The 20601-nt window shown below is 43.5% G+C and overlaps 1 protein-coding gene across 46 annotated transcripts in view; it reads right to left on the bottom strand.

Annotated features, from left to right (window-relative positions):
* The window catches only part of LOC115589468 (receptor-type tyrosine-protein phosphatase delta), a 365710-nt gene that overhangs the window by 210199 nt on the left and 134910 nt on the right, over window positions 1-20601 (bottom strand). For all 46 annotated transcript variants that reach the window (XM_030430322.1, XM_030430329.1, XM_030430330.1 and 43 more), the window contains exons 5-6: window positions 11200-11274; window positions 7544-7654 (exon numbers count right to left, since the gene is read on the bottom strand). The gene's annotated coding sequence lies outside the window, so the exon portion shown is untranslated. The remainder of the gene's footprint in view (window positions 1-7543; window positions 7655-11199; window positions 11275-20601) is intronic.

Raw genomic sequence — 20601 nt, 5'->3', positions numbered from 1 at the left:
CTCCCTATAGCATTTAATGGGGAGGAGAGGCCGATATTCATAACAGAAAAGTAGCCTTTCAGATCTATGATTTGTTTACAAGACTGCAAATAAAACCCTTTAGAAAGGTCTCAGAATAAGGGCAGGGTTATGTTTTTTTTTTTTTTTTTTTCTTTTTGCTGGATGGTTAGAATTTTGAGGGAGAGCTGGGGAGGGTCTATTTTTTTTCCTCACCCATATTCTATTTCAACGTTCCCTTGCAGAGTTTATTTAAAAAGAAAAGAAAACGGATCAAATAGTTGCACTTTGCCACACACAGAGGACAAAAATCCTGTCTCTGCCTCTATCGTAATCTATTAACATATTGCTTTTGAGAATCACAGGATCTTAATGGAGGTACACGACTGATAACATATTTATATATTCTCCCCGCGATTTTTAAGCATCCCCACTCATTCAGTGCAGTAACAACCTTTTTTTTTTTATTTTAAAATATAGTGGCTCAAATCATATCAATTCAATGATTTCTTTTCCCACAAATGTGACAACGGAAGATTACATTTTGAAAGTAGAATGTGAACCATGAAAAAAAAATTGATTTGTTATAAAATGATGCTTTAAACTGGTATAAACAGTCATAAATTATTTGTATTTTCTCTCCGTTAGTCAGTGACTAAATGATTTGAACCAGTGTTTATATTTTTTGGATACATTGGGAGGAGGGAAAATATCAGAGGTGGCAGAACTACTCTTGTACTTGAGTAAAATTTACAAAATAAAAGTAAAATGTCAAAAGTAAAAGTACTCATTATGCAGAATAATGTAATGTTACTGGATTAAAATTATTGATCGCTTTAACGTCTTTATGTGGTTTATCTGCTGGGAAGCTTGTAAATCTCCCCGCTGTGATCAATACAGTTTAAACTTTAATGTCCTCTGAGAGGGAAACTGTGTCTTGATCTTGAACGTCACATGATCGATTCATTTGTTAGTCATGTTGTGTTATTTAACTATATCTCCAAAGTAAATAGCAACTGAAGCTATAAAATAAAATGTAGCGAGTAAAATGTTACTTCCCACCACTGGAAAATATCAATACCAAGATACAGTCCCTTATTATTGTAATATATTTAAAACATCATTTGCAAAAACATAGACATGTCCCTTACATGTAGTTAAAAAAGGTCTCTGTGACATAATCAGATTGTATAAAACCATATTGCAATAATGCTGTATATGCAGTAACCAGACAGTCTCACGTTGCTTTAGGTATTGAAATATCGAGTCTCTCATGGAGTACCGATGTGTCTTATTACGCCTCTTTGAATTTTGATCATCGCTTTTTTCTTTTTTCCCTTCCTTGAGGCACTACCTGGCCCTTTCCTTAACCCTCTCACTCATTCCATAATATTACATTAGCCCATATTCATCCACATACGGCGCCTGCTAAGTGATGGCCCACATAAATCAATTTTATATACGCACACACACAATAACAGTTATATGCGGCTTCCAAAACCGCCTGCTGATAGCTGCCATTTCTTATCACTCCAGTTGAATATAGCCCCGGTATGAAGGCACTTTTGCTTGCTGTCTAAATGGAGGCAGACTGAGAGAGAGAGAGAGGGAGGGAATGCATTTTTGTTCAAATTACTTAAGCTGCCTGCAAAGCTCTTTGTAAAGCCACATGGTTATGAAAATTCACTGAATAAGAGAAGGGAATCTTGTACAGTGGAGGAAACAGTCTCCCTGACAGAGCAACACCTATATAGGCTGCTACTGTGGACTTTTCTTTTTGTCATGCTGTTGTGTGCAGATGTTGGGATTTCCTGGGTTCATGTGTGTTTCATGCTGGTGAATATAATCAGGAAGTGAGCACAAAAGCTCACGCGGGTTCTAGTAACTTCGGGAGGGTAAACATTATCCATAAAGCAACACTCAGTTTTTCCATCACAGGGTTTTCTTTTACGTTATGTATTTGCCTCCCGTGAAGCGGTGAGTGTAGTTCCGCCATCTGCGGCATTAATTTGAAACGCCTAATACATAAGCTAATCAAGCATGTTTATTTTTCCTCTTGCGGAGTTGTAGGCTTTAACATTTGCGGGGAAAATGTGTACCCTGTAGTTAATGAACTGAGCTGAAATGAGCTCCCGTAACTGCCGAGCGAAACGGCTGAAAAACACCCCGGCACATATCCTCCATCTCTTCTTGCTCATGAGGTTCCAGCAATTTGATTGTTCTCCAAATGGCATCGAGCGTCAGCGTCGGGATCGTAGGGGAGGGCCCCATCGGCGGACAGCGTGATGTCGTGAGACCGTTTGATAGACAACGGCACAGCGGGGGGGGAACGAAGAGAGGAAGTGGGATTCGGGACGACGGAGCCGAGAGACACTTTTTCTCTTTCACTCTCTTGCTCCCAACTGCTCCCAGTGCCAGAGACACGGGCCGCTGCACAGACAGATGGCGAGGAGGTGTGTGCGCTCGTGTGTTTGTGTGTGCGGGGTGGTGACGACATTCAGCTTTGTACAAGTGTAAGAGATGGAGAGGGAGAGATATAAGAGGAGGGACTGAAGAAGGGGGGGAAAAACACTGCAGAGGTGTGTGTGACTTTATCATGCAGTCATTAATCCACGTGCTCTTTTCTTTTCTTCTTTTTTTTTTAGATTCCATGTCAGACTTGCTTGTCTACTTCATTACGGCGGCAATAAAAGTTCATTTGCGCTGTCACTTTGTGCTCACCCGTCATATTGGGTATGCAGCGTAGACATTGCAAAGCCAGGGACCTCTCCTGATGACGACAGGCACACCTACGAGGGGAGCTGTGGGTGTGAGGAGGAAGTGGCTGGAAGGATTCTGTATTGACAGACTGCCATCTACTGGATCTTACTGTAATTTCAATACATACTGTTTTATCGGCGTGACTCTGTTTGCATGCGGTGTGTGCATACATGTTTTTCCCTTCAGTGGGTGTGGGTTACTGTAATGATGCCAGCTGTGTGTGCGTGTGTTTATGTAAAGCTTCACAGACAGAAGGCTATTCTGTAAAAAAGTGCATTTAATCACAGCGTTTGGTTTGCATTTCTCCTTTCTCAGTTCATTGTTATGAGGCCAGGTTCTCTCTCTGAAGGATTCTGTCACAGCTAAAATAAGGATTGCTATTTTTTTGGGTTAAATCCAAATAATCTAAATAATTAAAATCCACAGTAAAATTTGAATAAACAATTCGTAAATTGAATTTTCAGAACTACAGAGATGTCTACTTGTTTTAAAATGACGTCAAGGGAGCTCAATCGCCGCAACCTGTACAGGTTTTTGAAAAAGGAAGAAAAGAAATAAAGTCATTTATAAAGACTGCTCTCCTCAATCAACGAGCCTACGGCAGATCAGAATGAATGTAAGCCAACCGCTTTAATGACGGGAGGTGAATCAGACGGACTCCCTTACAGTAGTGGACTCTTGCAGGGAAAACGGTAATGCACAGCACCATCTTGTGGTTGTATTGCACTGGATAAACAACACCACCCGACTGAAAACAACACATTTTAAACATTGTATGATTCAGCTTGAAGCCAGGATATTCATCGATTAAGGAGCGTTTCCCTGAAAGTTTAACACTAAAGAGGATGTGTACTAACGTTTCCCTCTCATTCCTTCTGGGGATTGTAATCGGATTAATTATGCCGAGCGTTTAATTGAATGGATCAAAACACTTGCTTTTTGCAATGTGGACATTAACCATGAGCGTTTGCACTATGATACAGAACGGGGAATGATTTAAATGATCACGTCTAGAAGGAATGTGCTACAGTATGTATTTTTTTTCTCAATGCTTTGTGCTGGAGATCTTTTGGTGCATTTCAAAAGGCCCCCCATCCCAGAACTGTTACCTGTCACATGACTAATGAGCAGCCGGTGTGCAGTTAACGGTCATGAAATATGCACCAGACTTAAATACCTCATCCATACTGCCTTGAGATAAATCCACGCATTTCATTAAACACACACGGCGGCTCGGCTCGGCTGCAAAAATTATTCCTCCTTTGCAGAGGAAATAAAATTAATTTTCCACGCTTGTTTCCTCATAATCACAATAGCAAAGTAGTGTTAAAGAATTAGCACTTTTATTAGGCCAAATTAGGGAGGGTTGTACCTCTGAACAACCCTGCTGACTCTCTCTCTGTCACACACACACACACACACACACACAGTGGTAGTGTGTGTTTAAGTAAGTAATTTGGAGGTTATCTCAAGTTGTCCCTCATCAGGTAACATTGTCCTATGGCCAGTACTTCAAACTCTAATCCTGCCTGTTTGTGGCTTAGTAAAGATTCACCCTGGGAACACCCTTGCTGCTATCTGACATAAAACAGATTTGATCCATTTTTCCAGAGCGTATCTGTCTTTTTCAGACAGGCGGTTTTCAAAAGAAATATGTCAGCACTCTGGGGATTATGCTTTTTTTTTTTTTTTTTTTTTTTTGCTAATCACCAAAAGACACAACCTGCCCGACATTCCTTTGGTTCGACAATGCGGCGCGCCGAGCGAAAGTCCTTTTCCCATTTAGATGCTTATTTTGATCTCCTTTATATTCTCGTTGTATTGCTACAATCAGATGTATAACCCTTTTTTGCTTCATGCTTGGCCGACTTACATGATTATCTCGCGCAAATGAAAAGTGATTTAGCGGGGGGGGGGGACGAAAAAAAAAAAAGCAGAAGATAGACTAATTTCACAACCTTGTTCTCCTGACGTTGAGCGAATAGGCTCATCATCATTCATCCAGATTTGTTCTTCTAAGAGTGAACGCGTGGAGTTGGCAGAGTTTACTCTGTTGGGGGACGAACCATCTATCAAAGCATCCTGGAGGTGAATATTTGGGTAAACATTTTCCTTTTCGGTCCTGCCTCCTGACACCACTTCTACACGGTATCCATGGAGGGGAAATGCGAGGAATAGAATCTATAATGTGCTGCAGTCTTTTTTTAAACTGTACATACTGTTGGTTGTAAGGCTTTCTCACCCTGACTTATGCCTCACAGGCAATCCTGTGCCACGTGTGTGTGTGTGCGTGTGTGTGTTTTTGCTAACCGGCTGTTGTTGAGCACACTCAAGTGTAAGCACCCAACATGTGGGATGAGTGTGATGGATTCCCGGTATCGCTGGTCGTTATTTGTGGCGTGCCTACAACCGCAATTCCCCAGCCACAGCTTACTGCAGGGTGAGGCTCAGAGAGATATACTCCGAGGCTGGCCGGACTTTGTAATAATTCATTGGCCAAAAAGCCTTCCATGTACTCACCGTGCAATATTTATACCCGGCTGAATGTATTTCCTCGGCTACATCATCGCACAGCCCCTCGGCGCAGATTTTCACTTCTGAGAACAGGTTTTCGTATTTCAGACCGTAGTTAAATCTGGGAAACAATCCTATGAATTTGCGGCGTGGTCACATCTCTCTGCTCAGGATGATGTATGCGGCTGCAGCTCCGATGTCTATTTTTATACTGTATAGATGTTGTAATGTTTTTGAAAGCCTGATCTAATTCCCACGTCTACATTTTCAACTATCTAATGCATTGATCTGACAGTGGAAGTAAATCAGAGAGATGGCATGTGTATGATTTCAATAATGCTGACAAGGATTTTTTCAATGAAGGATAGCTGGAGGGAATAATGTAATGTCTGTAAAGATGGACATTAGGCCACACTGTGTTTGTGTCATTGTGAGTCTGTGCTGTTATTCCTTCGGACTCTGCACCGCACTACTTTGTCCAACTCAGTCTGAACTCTCAGTGTAGTCTCTTGTTTGTCTGGTGTGTTCTTGATAACCCCTTTCCTCGTCCTCGGTTCCGTTTCCTTTTTTAACCCCCCCCCCCCACCGTCTTCTTCTTCTTCGTTGTTGTTGTTGTCTCATTACAAATGTATTTCCTCCATCCTCAAAGAGGCTTCACATAAAATTTAAATCCTTCAGATGCCATTTAAAAAATCCCAAAAGAGTGTCGATGGAGACGAGAAGAAAAGAAAAAGTTGTTTTGATCCAGAGCATTCTTGCTAATGATGGCGCTCTTCAAGATGCGAGGCATTTGGTGAAGCTACTCCGATAGGAACAGATGATATAAGGTAATTATAAAGCACTGAAACCTTGATTAATATAACTTTGAGTTTTTAATATGTGCTAAAAATCTCCTACAAGATGTTCAATCTTTCATTCCTTTTTCGCAAAATGTTTTAAAGGTGATAAAAATTGAGTGGATGTCATAAAAAAAAAAAATTAAAAAAAAGATTATTAAGGACAGTGTTAATTAAATGTGGTAGTCAACGGGGCTTTTCTGTTGGGCCTCCTCCTGAATAATCCTACGCTTGTGAGCATCGACAGAACTTTGTGCTTTCTTGTTTCTTGTGTTTTAAATAGTGACGCTTTTTCATCATATTTGCTCTAATTTTGCACCATATCTAGTGTCCAATAATCCAAGATTTGTTTAAATACGACAGGAGTTCTATGATTTGCAAACAACAAGTCTTATTTCCAAAAGGTTAACTTATTGTAGGCACAAAGACAACCATGGTTTAAATCGAGGAGTTTTCACACATATTAAACCTTACAGGAGGAGTTGATCTGGTACATTGTGAGTTACTTCAATCCAACATGTCCTCATACCTAAACCACTAAATAGGTCGACTGTTGAATAGAATCAGTGACAGGCAGACAGGACCGGACATTTGAAGTTGTTTGGTAAACAAGATGAAACGGTCACAGTTTGGTTAGGTTACTTGGTCGAGTTTGGAAAAAGTAAAATAAGTAAGCTAACTGAAAGATATGTTACGTACTTGACGTAGTTGATGTACGTTACATAAGTTAGAAGAACTCACAGGTGACTTTTTGGTTTCGCAGGTGGCACATACAGCGGCGTCCTGAATGAAAATGTTGTGGTGATTCGTCCCAAACAGGAACAAAACCCTGCTTCCTGTTCGCTCCCATGCGTCACCTGACTTCCCTCTTTGTTCCCCTCACAATCACTACGGGCTCTCGCGGCTGACCCCAGCTCAGTTTGGCCCAATTTTAGCATAATAAAAATTGATGAAGTGAATAGTCTGTTTTTTTTAGTTGAGAGGGGTTTTCAGGTTGGACAGGATCATCTTTAATATCAATTCTCACTATTTAGTATGAAATTAAATATGCTTGTGCCATCCACAAAAGTAAAACCAGTCTGTATAGTGTCATTCTCATATTAAAAAGCTACATCTCCATTGTCAAGAAAAACAAAGACTATGCTTTGGTTGGAAAAAGGCTCTCCCATAATGCCCTGTGTTTTTCTTCTAGTGAAAAATGCTGTTCCAGTTTATTCTGAAAGCTGCTTTTCTCATATTAAAAAGCTTAAAGTGTAGAGAAATATGCCGCCTCTTATTTTGCAATTAAGCTCTTTCTTTGCAGAATTAATGAGATAAAGTCATTACTGAATGAGCTACCACGGATTTATTGTCGTCTAATGTGGGAAAACCTTGTCTGAAGGAGAACAGCCGCCCTGTGGACTGTGAGGTCCGTGGAAGTCGAAAGAACAACTCACCAAGAAACGAGGCTCCACTCTCGGGTTCATGCAGGTGCCACCATGCTGCCCGATGCCGTCGTATTACCTCGCCGACACACCACTGAAATTAATGCCCCCCTTTGCCCCCACCTAGGAGATGAGAAGAAAAAAAAAAGTCAGCGGGATAAGGTTTTCATCTCAAACAGCTGAGCAGTAAATCTGACACAAAAATATAAGAATATAAGCTGAAAAGACGAATACATAACCGAATGAGTTTCAACCGTTCTGTCAATACCAGCCCCCAGAATCAACAAGCATCAACACACTGCTCGCCTCAGAGGCTTAGTCCGTCGTTTGAAAGCAAAAGAAATCAGTGGATGAAATGTATTTCTAATATTGGCATGTTTTTCCAGGGACTATTTTCAACAATGCACTTATTTATTTATTTTTCCGCTGTCAAAGGGGATACTTATGGGAGAGAGCACAAACAAATATGTCAGATTTGATGTGTTCATTTTGTCTTTTTTTTTTTTTTCCCTTTTTTCATTGTAGTGCACTGTCTGTCAAGCAACTGGCTTGCCTTCTTTTTTTAACCCGCTCTTTTAATATTTCACACAATTTGACAAAAGCCACTTGAGAGCGAGCGTAAGGGGACCAAAGCTGTAGCTCAGAAAAACTGAGCACACTTCAGCCCCACTCTGGTCGCATTTTACTGTCATTTGGCAATTTTGACTTGAGTTGTGTCGGTGACAGGCGGGGTATTGCCTACTTCAGCGTTGTGAATTAGCTGCATAATACGGTAAATAAAAAATAAAAAAAAACACTGGAACTATTTTGACAGATTGTGAAAAAAAAAAGAATAGTAAAATCCTGATGATGTGACATATTTTCAGGGTCTTTACCATACAAACATGTTTTTTTTGTTTACATCTGGAAAACAGGATTTGTAGGCCAGGACGTCATTATATTGCTGTTTTGTCAAACATTTTTGGATATTGTACGAGGCCATTTTGTGAGTTTGATAGCAGTTTGATTAATTGTGGATGGAAATGAACTACTTGAGATTGTGTAGACTCGTGTTCAGTAATAATTGGTTCTACATTTGAAATCCTAGCGAGAAATAATCATGCAGAGTCAATCTAAAAGACTCCACTATGCATCTGCGTGGCACACACTCGGTGTTATTAGAAGGCTATCCTTTTCCAACTCATGAGGCTGCATTTGCATAGAATTAACCTCTCAAAAGACACATTCAAGATGGGCCTAAATGCGACGTGTCTTTGGAATAGCTAATGTGCATTTGCATAACGTTTGCCTCCTGCGCAGGTGATAAAGCCGCATTTAAGCTTGGATTACAGTTTTTGATTTCATTGCGTGTGTCCGTGTGTGTGCGAGTGTGCACAATGAATATATACTTTAGATGTGTGCCTTAATGCGTGCAACCTGGAATCTGTTTTGGATGTTTTGGCATGCCTCCCCATCGCCAGCAGGGCCAGAGAGAACAGCGTGCTACGCCTGACTGCCATGTTACTCATGTGACCTCATGAAAGTACAAGTCCCTTCAAGCGGTATAATAAATCATCGCGGCCGGGGCTGGCCCACAACACATGCTTAGATACACGCACGCTCACACACCCTTTGCTCGGCATAACACAATATATCAAATTGAAGAAGTATGAAAACACAATCATATCAGCTGCACTGACCCTTCCAGGTAGCAGGATGGACCGGTAGTCAGTTAGGTCATGCCACACACACCGACGGCAAAAGGTATCGTAAGCACTTTAAGGAAGTGGACTTTTTTGGAAAGTTTTTTTGGCTGCTTCTACTTTAAACCAGGTCACCTGCCACCGCTGTGAATTCTGCTTTATATAACAGCATGTGACAGGTGTAGGGCACCTGCACTACAACATGATTTAACAAGTGTTTTTTTTAAAGCCCTCCATCTGAGAAGAAACAGCAGATTCAATTTAAATTTAATGCCTTAATGGTTCTTGAACAGGACATTCAAATGGCCTCCAACGGGCTTTCGCAATGGGCGACAATTTTGCCGCTGTCATTTACAATACTTCAGGCGCAAAGTTAGTCTAACTCACTTGTCTGTGCTTAACTGTTTTTGTCTGGCCTTCCCACTGAAGCTACATTTGTCGCTGTCATCTTCAATCTGAATCAATTTGCCACCTGAGCCTCCGACAAATCCTCGCAAATTTTCACAGTAATTGCCGAGAGGGACAGAGGGCATCATATGTGTGAAATGCTCTCTGAGTGAGAAGCATCATTGCCCCAAAGCGTTTACACACACCCGTTTAAGACACTTGGGAATATACTTGAGGCTGCTGGCAGGAATAAGAAATAAATCCCGGCGCGATGTCCCAGTAACTAGACGGTGGGCTAGAACAGCCCTGCCATAATTTGAGCTCAAAATAGCACACGGGCAAAAACTTCTCCTTGCAGTTGCATTTGATAAGTTCACTGGAAATCCTATGGACGTGTAGGGGAATGTTCTGCTCGTGTGTATGCTGCCCTCTGCCCAGGGAACGGTAACTCGCAGCAACACAAGCGCTCCAATTACAGCTGCACCCGCGAGTCCTTTGTGGGAAACCACAGTGCTCGTCATTGATCTGAAAAACAGCACTGTGACAGAGGGTAACTCACGCTGCTTCCAAAGGACACGACCTGTACTTTTAATTATCTTAACAAGGAGCATTATTGTGATGATGATGATAACGACAAGTTATCCCTTGAGGTGACTCATTTAATTTGAATTGGTTCGAATTATTGCCGTATTTATAGCTCAGCATTTGTGTGTAATACTACCTTAAATGTGACATAGAATAAGGCAAATTATGTCATTAAATTCTCGTGACTATTATCTTTATAGATCATTCTGAAGTGTTCATGTTTGGATCACTCGCTGTGAGTATTTCATTGCCGGCCTGTCACAGGAAGCCTCTTGCGGTAGGCCCCAGTGTGTCTGTGTCTATTAACGCTTTCAAAATGTGCTAAAAGCACCTGTCAGTCGCGCGTCAAAGCGCTGTGAGAAGTGTGAATGGGTGCGTCATCGTCTACATAGTCTTAATGTGAAAACAGATCAGCAGAGTGGCGGCGGCGGCAGCAGCAGCAGCAGCAGTGGAGATCCCCGTACTCCAGAGGGCACCATTAGCATGCTTTATGTGTGTCAATGTGCAATACTGAGCAATACTACATATGCATTTCAAGCAATTAAGAGTCAGTCCAGTGCAGTGGCCAAACTACACTCAATGCTACTGATCTGTAGATGTCCATGAGGAAAATGTGATTACAGCAGGACAATCCGCTGTGTTCTTCTGGAAGAGTCAAAGGGGCATTTTACTGCTCTTACATTTCTGTCGAGCATCAAGCCCGGTTCACAAATAGGAAATCAAACTTAACTTGTTTGCCGAGCCGGTGTATTATTTCATATCAGATAATAAAAGTCAGGCGGTGAAGAAACCAGTTTACAATGACTGAACAATAGATCACGTGAAGACGTGTATTGTTTCCTTCCATTCATCTATACTAACAGCATTTACTCGTTTGGCCTGTGATTTAATTTCTGTGTGTTTGACCCAATTAAATTGTTGACATTTGAACATTGAAAACAGGATTTTGGTCAGTGATTGTCATAGATGGAGTGTTTTATTAAATAACACAATTTCGAGGAAGGTGGATCTTACCCGTTTGGAATAAATCTATTGCGATTGCTGCCTCGGACCCAGAGTGATGAAAGAAGTGAACTCCTCAGAATCTCCCTGCAGGGAAAAGAGATAGAAAAATCAGGATGTGTCATGCTTTTGTTGTCCACTCACAATGAAACACTTGTTAGCGATCACAGTACCGTTGATCAATGCTCACTTTGCGCACATAATCAAATATTTAGATATGCGGAGCGAGCATACGGCAACGCAGCACTGTGCATTGCCGCTTTATCGGCACAGTCCCATTAGGTTTTGTAAACATGCTCCATGTACTTTGAGGAGGTGATTTTCAGTTGTGCATAATGAGAGCCGCTAAAAATAGACTGCTGCCTGAACGCTGACAGTGTCTCTGCCACATACTGAAGACAGGATAGCAGGATATGTTTGGTTGTGGCTGCTTGTAAGTAATAATTTCTGACAGTGACTCGCTCTCGTACGCCCTTAGTTGTGTGCAAGAAACCATGAATTTGCGCCTGATGTGCACACACACACACACACACGCGGGCAGATGTACATACGCGCCCAGTGATAACCATACGGCACACATATATGGAGCCCTAATTGATTTTGCCAACCGCTGGCTCCAGATTGATGACTGGAAAATAATAGGGTGGCGAGGGACCTCAAATGATGTCCGAGGAGCACAGAGGTCTTCCTCGCTCTCGACAACACACAAGGCAGGCTCTGACAAACACACGCATCAATATTAAGCGGCTCCCCATGTTTATCTTATACATTTCCACGACCGAGCCAGTCTCAACAACCAGCAGCTTGAAATCGTTTGACTCTCCTCAAACGTCGCAGCGGCACAAATGATTGGCAGCCTGTTTGTCTTGCATGACAATGACAGTGATAATTGGCTGTCGGACACCGTGGCAGACACTACCTCTCCTATCTGCTGTCCCCATGCAACATCTTCAAAGCGCCACAAAATGTGAATCTAGCTTGACTTTTTTTTTGCATCTATAATCCTACTTCACATTTTTTTTTTTTTTCCCCCCACTTTGCCGAAGCACTTGATATGCAAAAATCATATGTTTACTTTCGAGATCAAAGTTTCTTCCTCCCTTCCCTCCTTCATGCCCCCCACCCCCCCCTCCTTCATCTCCCCCCCGTCTAAAAATGGACTCCTTTCATTATGCAAGCCAACAAAGAGCAGCGCCTGCTCACGCGGCCCATTCCAAGCATACTGATAAATTAGCTTGTATAATTAGCTTAATGATTTAGAGAAACATGGCCATGGCCACCCAAGAAGCTATGCTAATGGACCCTGTCGATAGCAATTAAAATGCCCATATTTTAACAATGGTGGCTTTAAAGTCCAGATAGCTGCTGTGGAGGAGGTAGGTGGTGCAGTAATCGATGGAGCGACATGTTAGCCGGTGTTGTGTTCAGGACCAGCGTTGTCGGATAGTGTTGCAAGTCATGTGTTAACATGGAGTAACATTGTAACATTAGAGAACACATTAACTATTAACTAGATGCTTGATAGCACGCATATTAGTAGCATACTGGCCTTTATTGTAGGTAAAGGACTTATTAATGCCTTATTTTACATGACCGTATTATCCAACTGCTGGACACTGAATTTCTCCCTAAACGTCCTCATGGCATTGCTCAGGATTAATTTGCAAGAAGAACATGTGTGGGTTAATGAAGAGTCTTGCAGTGCTTTACAGTAACTAATAAACAGCCAATATGCTAATAATATGGACGCTAACCAGCGACTAGTTCATAGTTAGTAGGTGTTTCCTGCTACATACTTCTAATATTTTCTAGAAGTGCAGACTGCACTGGGAGTCTGAGAGCAAATGAAGTGTTCTCATTCCGTTATTAACTCCAGCACCGGCGGCACAGTTGCTGCACTTGGACCTCAAATTAGACTTGAAATGTGATGTAAGTTGCTGAAAGTGTGAAACCAGCTTTCAGTGTCACACGGAGCAAAGTTTTTACTCCATCTATCTCATTATACTGCTCCATATATCTGCTGTCTGCTAGTTATGCTAACTCCTGCTCCGTGCAAGCACATACTGTAAAGTGCACGAGTTAGGACATGCGGTCGTGGACTTTACAGTTTCCATTAAATGCGAGTCAAAGCAGACAGTATCTCTGCTCTCTGACAGTAGCATCAGCATTCCTGGCTGCACTTCAGACATAAATCGCCCGTTTATGACCTTCCCCGGAACAGTAACCAACAGAGACACCAGCCCGACTCATAAAACCACCAGAATGTTGAGGTGGAGGTGAAGATATTACTTATCCATGCACGACTTCTAAAACGCCAGCCAAGTGGGAGCAGTTACAAAAAAAAAAAATCTAATTCTTATTTGTTTATGCTTTTTAGTGCTCTGATTGAATGCTGGGGAGATCACACCCAGTCATAAATGACTTGTAATTTACAGCACACTTTGCTGCTGACAAAGCAGAGGGAATGATGGCGCCTTTGGGCTTGTATAAATAGCACAGGAAATGGACTGTGGTATAGAGGGTTAGTTCAAAGTTTATTGCAAAAAACACTGTAAAACTAGCTTCAAGCCTGCGACAGAAAGTGGCAGTTTGATACTTTAGAAATGTCAACTAATATATCGTCCGGATACAAAGAGAGCCCAGCGCTGAATACTGAAAACTAATCTGTAGAGTGAGGGCAGCATTTCAGTACTTCACACTTTACTTCAAATACTTTTATTGTCACACAAGAGTACCTAACTTGAACGTCAATCACATAGTGTCCACGATAACACACACCAAATCCAATGTACTTTATGACAAAATAAAGGACTTGATTAACATTTTCATTAGATGGAGTCCCTCCGTTTCAAGTTGCATTTTTTCATTAAGACAAGTCAAGTACAATTTAGTTTTACATCAACTACTCAATTAACTCCATCTCTGGTCTTCCACTACATACATCAGCAGCACCAACATGTATTAAAAGAGGTGGAAATCACTACGTGTCTGGCCGTGTTTGGGGCTGTGTCTATGTGGAGGGAGTCGGTCGGTTATATTAGAGCGAGCATGTGGGATTCTGCCGATTTGTTAAATGAGATTGACACTAATGCAATTTTTGGGTTTTGTTAGCGTTTCTACTTATTTTCACAGTCTTATATTTCATCAGCAGCAAACTTTTTTCTGTCTGGAGTTTGGAGCTCTTATTAACAAGGTTAATAAGATCCGTAACAATAGGCTGGAAGATGCTAAATCACAACTCTCTTGAGCTGAGAGAAAGTACAAAGTCGGGGCCTAATTGGCTGTGGGTTCACCACTACAAGGGACACCTCCCATAGTAACCATCAGATCCTTTTTTTTAACAGAAAAACATCGATCAGTGCAGCTGGAGCTCCGATTGTTCCATTGACTTTAATTGCTGCTTGACTTGAATATTCGTGAGCTCTTCTTCAGTGGAGCAGTTTGAAACATTTAAAAGGAGAAATAGACTTCATTTCACTTCCTGAACCAACGCAGCATGGCACTGAAAACAGCGAGGCTCCCATCTGTTAAATAATTTTTCAGAACACGAACGGAAAGGAGAAGCGAAACTCTCAAGACAGCCGCTCCTACATGACGCAGTAGCTAAGTATGGATCGTCTTCTGTTGTGGCTTCACCCTCCTGCTTGTTTCAAGAATTACAGCGGAGCTCTGGTTGAAAGTAACTGAAGTACAATCATTTATCAGAATTAAACCACACTACTGTACCATTCGAGAGCTGATAACTCGACAGCACTTCCATTTCCATAATGTGTCAGCGGTTCCAATAGATTCCATATGCCATCTCCCTGAGCGCCTCTTTAATGAAACAACGTAAGGCAAATGTGTCATTAGGATTCGCCGCACTCCCAAACACACTAATTGCCGTGCCGATTCGATAACAGTCTGTTTGTGTCTGTGTCTGCGTGTTGCCAGCAGGTGCGGCGCTATTCACTTGCGTGAGCGGAACATCACAGTCCCGAGTTTGACACCATTGTGTCAAAAACTCTGTGCTCAGCTCGTCAGCTCTGGTGCGCTGCGCCCAAACAAGCCAGCTAAAAATGAGCATTTGGGAAGTGATCTGCCTTTCGCTTCCCCCTCGCTCTCTGTACCAACAGCTGCCTCAGTGGCACAAGGTAGCGTCACTGTCAGACGTAGATGGAATTAGTTATATAGTGCATCATATGTCTGCTCAGGATTGGCGTCATGCAACCCAGAAAAAGATACGCTTTGGTCGGGAGGGCGGTTTGATATTTTAGACACATTTGCATAAGTTTAGTCGGGCTGATGTTGACGGGGTATCACGAATGCCATGTGAGCTGTCTCTGCGAGAAATGATGCCATCCAAAGTCAGAGAAACAAATTCTCAAAAACCACTTCATGAAGCAGCAACTTTTACTTTTTTATGAGTTATGTGCATAGTTGGTGTGAAAGATGGGCATGTGTTGGAGCTTTATTTATAAAACTAGCAGTTGGCGGTCCTGCTCTCCTTAATGTAATTGCTAATCCTTTTATAAATAGCCACATTTTTTATCCTCGGTGAAGTTTTGTCCTCTCGGCACAAGTGCGATCGAAAGTTCTGAATCGAGCTGAACTTTCCCGTCCATCTCTCTCTTAAATTGAAGAATGTGAAAGGCGGCTGCCGTCGGTGGTGAGAAATAGGTGAGCGCAGACTTCATCTTTCCACGCCACCTCTCCGCCGTCTGCACTCAAAGCCCCCTTATCAGCAGAGTTTTCTATCACGCCGAAAACTTTCCATCATGCCGAAACTGCTCCTCCCTAAAGGCTATCATAATCTGCTCAGCATGCATAATGTTAATCGTTTAAATATCTCATCAACACAACAGGATAAGCATGCTGTCAGTGCAGAGAGGGGGGAGTGAGGGGAGAGTGCGTGCTAGACAGAAAGCGAGAGGGCGCACAGTTTAGGAGGTGGAAGGGGTCGGGCGATGAAGGATAAAGAGGCAGAAAGGGTCGAGGGTGAGATATCGGATGAGATGATGAAACGGAGTACGAAACAGGAAGACGCGGCGAGGAAGGACAGGGAGAGGGAAAAACACATTAAGGCTAAAGAGGGGGAATTAGATGAAGAGGAAGGAAAGGAGGGGCGCTCCATCTGCCTTTGGCACGGTCAGGAAACTCTACGCCACCGTGTTCGGTCCCCTCCTTCCAGTCAGCTTTGGAGAAGATGATAGCATTGATCATCTTCTTAAAAGACCGCTTTTCCTGTCACCGTATCACCTCACGTCATTAAGATGACTGGTTGAGTTACCTTAAAAGGTTTCTCGTATGCCTGGCAAAGGCTGAACGCCGTTCGATTGCCTTCCGCGTTCTCGCCTCCCCCTTCGCCGGGCGAGACTGCTGACAAACACGAGAATGCTTAAGTGTCCGTTATTTTGATTTTCAGCAATCAGATCAGGGGAAAGAGATCCACTGAAAGTTGAATCGAGTTGTGACTCATCGAAAAGGGATGGGGCGGATTCACGTGGATTGAGAATCTTTGTAATTGGAAACACATGTTCATCAATCAAAAGCAGGTAATTCCATCGCATTCATCGCCTCCATGACAGATACTCTGTTTCTATTGTCCTGATGCGTTTCTTCTTCAACGCTCATACCCTCAGGTTTCCCTAAGGACTTCCCATCTCAAATCTCATGAGTACCGGGTGAAGGAATGAAGTAAATAGATTTTGTTCTCCAGATCGCTCACATTTCCTCCTCTATAAATCCGCTCGCCGCCGCATAAATCTTTGGGAGGTTCGGGCCGCCCTGTGCCTCTGCTTATTAGCCAGCCAGGGATCAATTTATCACCTTTGAGGACAAAGAATGGAAGCGCCAGGGGATTCTCTCTGTCCCTTTGATTTATGGAGTCGGAGAAGAGGCAGGGCATTTTTGGGTCATGCAAATTCTTCCCGGCACAAGTGCCTGCCCGACCTACCTCCTCTTTGTGTTCAATTAATTTCTTTTGGCTGTGAGAGGGAGAGTGGAATCTGTAAGTAAATCAGTTGTATGGATGAAAAGGGTTAGGCTTGTTCAAGTAAGTGGTGATGATGGCGCCGACCGTGCATCAAAGGGAATTACCTACGTCCAGTGATAGCTGGAATCAAGGTTGTTGGATTTGATTGAGTAGTCCTTAAACAGACACCGAAAACCACTGCACAGATCTAAGATTTGCCTCCACCGCCTTCATGCAATTCCAACCCGTGGCCACTAGTCTGTGCTATCGGTCTGGTGAACTCTCCCTCTGCTTTTCTGACCCATTTCTTTTTTTTTTTCTTTTTTTACCACGTAAGGAGCTGCAGGATTGTGGCTGCCCCACCTCACCTGCGCTAAGTGGCCACCTCGTCTTGGCAAATGAACTACAGTGCCGGGCTCCTGCTCTTACAACTCCCTCATTTGTAACCGTCCTCATGTAAATGATGGGCTGGTAATGGAGGCTTGTGGTAAATGTATTTCTTGTGAAGTCGAAGCGGCCCCGGTGAGGTTGACGGAGTGCTGCTGGTTTATAACGCTGTGGTTACGACCCAGGTTTGAAACGCTGCATTACGTCTTGTTTGGCACACGAGTGCGAATCCAGTCAAATTCAACCTTGTCCATAATGAAGAGCATGGAACGGGAAAGGGAGGCTCTATCTCCGTGTTACAAAATGCACTTTTATGTCAGAACGCTCTCCTTTCTCTAAGCCGTGTGCGTGCGCGGGCCACGAGTGTGTTTGTATTTAATTTCACATTCTGTCAGCTGTCCAAAGTATTGACACGCATTTGAATGTTGCTCGTGTTTGGCAGCCGTTCAGATTTTGAATTTCACGACACCTTCCGATTCACACGCATTTCAAATCAGCCCCGAAACTGCATCCCGTTCTTCCTTTTAACTACAAGCTGTGTGCAGGCTCCACTTCACAACTCACTCGCCACTGTCTTGGCTCTCGTCCACACTCATCCCTCCTCATAACAAATGAGCCTGCGCCGGCCAGCAGATTTCTCCAACGCCTACCGGTACCGCCACATCTTTGTCATCTTCTCTCTCCCGCGCTCTCCCTCTCCCTCTCACTTCCTCTCCCTTTTCCTTTTTCTACCTTGTTTAGGCACACTCTAGCCTCTTTTGTGGCAGAGAGCATAAGACTCGCCGTTTGCTGAGTGGGCAGCGGGGAGCGGAGGAGGAGAGAAGAGAAATAGAAAGAAAGGCGCAGAAGGAGGAGGGAGGAAGAGAGTTATCTAACAGGATTAAAGGAGAACAACGGAATGGAGAGCACTTAAAATACTCATGACATGAGCCCTCTTGCAAAAAGGAGGGGATGAGTAACAATGGCTGAATCACTCTTGAGGCTCCCTGTCTCTACACAATATGCGCTCTCTCTCTCTCTCCCTCTCTCCATCTCTCCATTCCCACCTATGTCCCTCTATCGCTCTTATTCCATCTTCCTCTTCAGGCCACATTGCTACTTTACTGGCCAGGGGAATTGATGGATCTCAGGGGAGTCGTGTTAATAATATGAGATAGAGTGGCTTTAATTAACCAATGGAGGAAAAGGTATTCAATTCACGCGGAATGACAAGCGCTTCCAACGGCGTATCGCGCGCGCCTCGGGTAGATATTGTTAGATGGAGGGGGAGGGAAACCAGGAGGGAGGATGGGTAGAGATGATCAAGAGGTGCAAAGAGAGATAAAAGGTAAGGAGGGGGGAATGGGGATCTGGCAAATTTGGAACGAAAGAATCAATGATAGGCAGAGCGAACCAGTGTGAAGCCAAGGGGTGGGTGGATACATGATGAAGGTGGTCCTGTCAAGAATTGGGCTAGAACAACTGCTTGGCCCACTTTCTGTCCCAAACCAGGGAGAGAGAGAGAGAGAGAGAGAGGCGAGAGGAGGCTTTCACAGCAAGGCCAAACAAATTTCTTAGTTACCTTTACCGGTCTGCTACACACAAGTGTGTGTGTGTGCGTATAGAGATGTCGACAGCAAATAGGAACAAATACCCCTCGCCCCCACCGAACGGGACTCAGAAAGGTGGAACAACATGACAAATTTCCTTGGGGCGGATCGAAGTTTCGGGGGGAGAATAGCACTTCAAACGATCGGCGTGCCTCGCCAGCTTCCCTTGCCCGTCTGACTCACGGAGATAGCAGCCGTCTGGCAGCTTGGCCGAGAGCGTGCACGCACACACACACACACACACGCGCCGATGTGCTCCTTTGTGCACAGGTGTGGGAGCACACCGGATTTTGCATAAGTACACACGAGCTCTCCTCTACTGTACTCTCCAAACACCCAATCCCTCGCCCAAAACACAGGCAGTGCCTTCACCTTTCGCAAACGGAGCCGCGGCGCAGCCTCTGTGCAGAACTTGACGACTGCCTAACATTTTTTAGTGGATTTTAATGCAGTCAACTAATGTGTTTACAGCTGCTATAAAAAGATTCTGCTCGGCGCATAATATCTGTGGATGAGGTCTCTGGAGTTGCCGCTGTGTCTCTTTTTATATCACATAACAAACATGCGAAGGCAGTCGGAGAGAAAGTCTCCAGCCTTTGTAAATAGGGCACCGCTTGAATATTTTACGTGTGCTTATTGAGCAGTCATTCCTTTTGAATCATCATATTATTCCAAAATGAAAAGAGGAAAGAAACTAAGTGTGTGAAAACATGTGAATAAATTACACGGTGAGGCTTTGTACCTACGTACACTGTGTATGTTGCCCTTCTTCTTAGCCCGGCGGTTACGTAAGGGACACATTTTAATGATAGTAAGATCATGGTAGAATGCGCAAAATAATGATGACTCGGCTACCTGGTAAATTGGCCGAGAGCTTTGGGTGCAGAATCTCCAAAGAGAGCACTTAAGGCGCTTCTGGGATTTGAAAAGTTGAAAGATAAAGGCTCTGTTGCGCTGGGGATCTGTGAGTGCCTCAATTTTTCAGCTCCGTGCCACGACAAGAATCATTAGGCTCGAAAAAAGACCTGATGGAAGAACTCAAAGGTGTAACCGGTTGTTGACAATGGGAGGGGGAAGGGTGGGAGAGGAGGGGAGAAAACCCTCCACAGACGAAACATCAGAGTGACCAGACGGCGCTCTGACATATTCAGAATCCTCGCTCTGACTCACTGCTGATGTGTGACTGCGAGGGACAGAAGAGGAGAGGGAGAGCGAAATGTAAAGGCGACAGAGAGGATGGTCAGAGGAAGAGAAGAACCGGTCGAGGGAAAGATTGAAGAAGAGGGAGCAGAAAATGTCCCAAGAACTCTTCAAAGTTCACTCAAGTGCCCTTTAGCAAGGCAATTCCACCGCCCCAAATGAAGCTGCCCAGTGTCAAACAGCACAGCGCTGGGCAGCTCCCAGGCGTGAAGGTGTGAATGAGCATAACCCTTTCTTTCTCTACAACCGCTCCCCGAGGCTGCTCCTGTAAATAAGAATGTGTTC

Source organism: Sparus aurata, chromosome 10 (genome assembly GCF_900880675.1).
Source record: "Sparus aurata chromosome 10, fSpaAur1.1, whole genome shotgun sequence".
NCBI classification, from domain to species: domain Eukaryota; kingdom Metazoa; phylum Chordata; class Actinopteri; order Spariformes; family Sparidae; genus Sparus; species Sparus aurata.
This window is presented reverse-complemented; position numbering and strand designations above follow the sequence as displayed.